Source organism: Perca fluviatilis, chromosome 11 (assembly GCF_010015445.1).
Source record: "Perca fluviatilis chromosome 11, GENO_Pfluv_1.0, whole genome shotgun sequence".
Lineage (NCBI taxonomy): Eukaryota > Metazoa > Chordata > Actinopteri > Perciformes > Percidae > Perca > Perca fluviatilis.
In genome coordinates this window covers 35,662,577-35,666,610 of record NC_053122.1, presented here as the reverse complement: position 1 = coordinate 35,666,610, position 4,034 = coordinate 35,662,577, and positions in this window count along the sequence as shown.

Below are 4,034 nucleotides of genomic sequence, written 5' to 3'. Positions count from 1 at the left end.
CCGTATCAGTAGATCAATGACCCAACATGGTGGCCGCATACTGCTAAATGTAGAAATACATATCTGATGAAATCACTATTGTTAGGCTGAGTGTTGTCTGTAATTAATCAACCTTATACTTATTCTTTTACTTATTCAAGTATAGAGATTAAAAGATGATAAACAAACAGGCATACAAATGGGGGAGGAACGCATATTCATGTTTGATATGTATCTGTGTCTGTGTGTCTGTGCGTCTTTATGTGGTCGTGTCTGATTGTAGGTGTCTGTGTGTGGGAATGTTGTCTTTCTGCACCTGCTATTTTAAGTTATTAGTTGCCATACAAGTTACCAAATTGTCACATTTCAAGCACTTTTACTTGTTTTGCACCAATAATGATCCAAAATCTTGTTTCTATTTTTTACCTTTTTAATAATTTAATTTCCTTTCTTACAAAAAATGAAAATGATCATATGCAGCAAGGGTCTCGAGGACCCGAAGACCTAGGCGCGTGTAGTGGGAAATGCGTTCGACTGCAGCAAGGGTTTCGGGGACCCGAAGGCCTTGGCGAGTCTAGTGGGAAATATGATCGAATGCAGCAAAGGGTCTCTGGGACCCGAAGGATGAGGCTGCGGTAGTGGGAAATGCGTTCGACTGCAGCAAGGGTCACGAGGACCCGAAGGCCTAGGCGAGTGTAGCGGGAAATGCGTTTGACTGCAGCAAGGGTCTCTGGGACCCGAAGGCCTATGCAAGTGTAGTGAGAAATACGATCAAATGCAGCAAAGGGTCTCTGGGACCCGAAGGCCTGGGCGAGTGTAGCGGGAAATGCGTTCGACTGCAGCAAGGGTCTCAGGGACCCAAAGGCCTAGGCGAGTGTAGTGGGAAATACGATCGAATGCAACAAGGGTCTCGGGGACCCGAAGGCCTAGGCGAGTGTAGCAGGAAATACGATCGAATGCAGCAAGGGTCTCTGGGACCCGAAAGACGAAGCTGCGGTAGTGGGAATACGATTGAATGCAGCAAGGGGTCTCGGGGACCCCGAAGGACGAGCTGAGGGTAGTGGGAAATGCGTTCGACTGCAGCACGGGTCTCGGGGACCCCGAAGGACGAGATGAGGATAGTGGGAATTGCGTTCGACTGCAGCACGGGTCTCGGGGACCCGGACCGCAGCGCAAGGCTAATACAACAGGTCAAATGAACCGAACGGGTCATGGGGACCCAAAGGACAACACAAGGGTTAAAGATCTGTGTGAACACTCCTGAGCACACTGAGGCTGCTCTGATATCGATGCCACACTCTGTCAGGTCTGATTCATAGAAGATCAGGTTGCCTTTCTGCAGCTGGTCAAAAGCCAGTTTTCCCAGAGACTATCATCTTCCTGCTCTCTGGACTCCAGTGTGGATCTGTCTCAGCTCCTCCATCATACTTGATGTTCTTCACTTTGGACTGAACCACCAGGAATTGGATGTACATCTCAGTCAGGGTCTTGGGCAGCTGTCCTCCCTCTCTACTCTTCAACACGTCCTCCAGAACAGTAGCAGTGATCCAGCAGAAGACTGGGATGTGGCACATGATGTGGAGGCTTCGTGATGTGGGAGATGATTCTGCTGGCCTGCTCCTCATCTCTGAATCTCTTCCTGAAGTACTCCTTCTGTGGGTCAGTGAACCCTCTGACCTCTGTCACCATGTCAACACACTCAGGAGGGATCAGAGGGGTATTGCACAAAACCAGGATAAGGGATTAAGCCGGGATATTCAGGTTATCCTGGATGAATTTAGCTTTGACTTGGTTGCACAAAAGCAGGTTGTATGCGTTCGACTGCAGCAAGGGTCTCAGGGACCCAAAGGCCTAGGCGAGTGTAGTGGGAAATACAAATCTCTTCCTGAAGTACTCCTTCTGTGGGTCAGTGAACCCTCTGACCTCTGTCACCATGTCAACACACTCAGGAGGGATCAGAGGGGTATTGCACAAAACCAGGATAAGGGATTAAGCCGGGATATTCAGGTTATCCTGGATGAATTTAGCTTTGACTTGGTTGCACAAAAGCAGGTTGTATTAAGCCCAGCCAAGTAACCATGGCGATTTATTCTTTGCAGCTAGCCTGGTCCAGAGCAGGCTAACAGCCAGGCTAAGATTAATCCTGGAGTCTGATGTGTTAAATCAGCTGCCGCTCTGATCCGAAATAAACGTGTTTAACAGTTATTCCGTTGTCTTCTGAATGTGTTCTGCTTCATTTTATTAACATGCATCACTATTGCTGTCACGAGTTTGATTTAAATCCTACTACTGCAGTTGTTGAGATGGTAATGGTAAAAAGTGGGACGATACGGAGGAAATGGGCTTTTCCTCCGCCGCTCTCCCCGTGAAATGTGCCCCCGCCCGTGCAACGCGGGGAGGCGGGGGGAGGCAGGGTGATCCTCCCACACCGTGCAGCGGACTCTAAAAGCGGACTTTTTGCATCAATAACGACGACAATGGCACCTGATCAAATGTCCTTTTTTACCAAATGGGAGTGAGAATGTGTTGGAACGCCACAAAGCTTCTTAATAATTTTATTTTGGTGCTGTCACTCGTCACCTTGGAGCTTGGGAGTGAGAAAAAAAAAACATGAATAATAACAGGCTACATTGTTTTACAGATATGCTTACAGCGTGTATTGAAGTCACTTCTTTTTCTAGTTTTTGTCCAGTCATGCTTGTTCTGTATGAACATAAATTGTAGAAAGATATTTAGAATTAGACATAGCTTATGGAGATCTGTGCATATGGTTGTAAAACATATTCTCGCATTATGAATAAGCTTTGAAATTAAGCCTAGTCCATTAGATTTTTTTAAATCCATACGTATTACGTACGTATATATATATATATATATATATATATATATATATATATATATATATATATATATATATATTGTCTGTCGGGATTTTTTCCGTTTGAAAACAGCCGTATTTCCCTTTTTGCATATTATATAGTATATATAATATATTATATGTTTCACCTCCTCGTAAATTTCCATTAGAAGCTGCTGCTCAATGGTTGAAACATATGCTGCTCACGTCTTTTCCATTTCTGCATCAGTTAATCTGTGATCGATACCGTGGTCTATTTAAGAAATCCGTGAACGTGCACTTATCCCAGCTATGTACACCTGGCTTGACATAGCTTCACCTACTTATCCTGGCTCGGCAAACGTGCAACCGATTGAGCCGCGATGAGTGGATCACACTAAGTCAAGCTGCGCTTTTTCATTTATCCTGGATTTCTTTATTCTACTTTTGTGCAATAGGCCCCTGATTGGCTGCAGGTCGTGTGGTTATCCAGAGGTGAGCAGAGGGAAGAAGTTTTTGATTTGAGTTTACATTTACCACCTGCAGCAAGACTTTCTGAATGAACACACAACAAAGATCAATAAGTCAAAGAACATATTTCAACATGTCATTTGAGTATATGAAACATTTTGGTCCATCTCTTGAGACATTAGTAAATGTCCTATTTATCCAGCATGTTAAATCTTTAGAGAAATCGTCTTACTCCTCTGCAGACGGTCAGCCAGCTCCTCCTGCTTCATTCTCTTCAGGAAGTGCAATGTGATCTTCAGAAATGCCTCTCTGCTGCTCCTCCTCTGCTCTTCATCCTCACCATCCAACATCTCCTCATCCTCCCTCTGACTCTCTAAGCATTCTGGGTAATCTAGACTCAGAACCTTCTGGATCTTCTTCAGCTCATTCTTCACGAAAGTGCTGATGTCCTCCTCCAGCAGCTGGAACAGAAGATTATATGAATGACAAATCAAACTGAAATCATGGAAGCAAACATCAGATCCATGTTGGACAGACTGACAATCCACCGATCTAAAATGTGCAGCATGGAGATGATTGTGAACAGAACAGATGTAAAAGTAGTTCTTATAAATATGGTGTTGTGGATCAGTGGCTGTCCCCCTGTCCCTGCCTCTTTTCCTGTTCCCCTTTCCCTTGTGTGTGTGTGTGTTGTCTGTGTCTGTCTCCACCAGCTTACATGTCACTCGAGGATCTAGGTCAAGGGGCG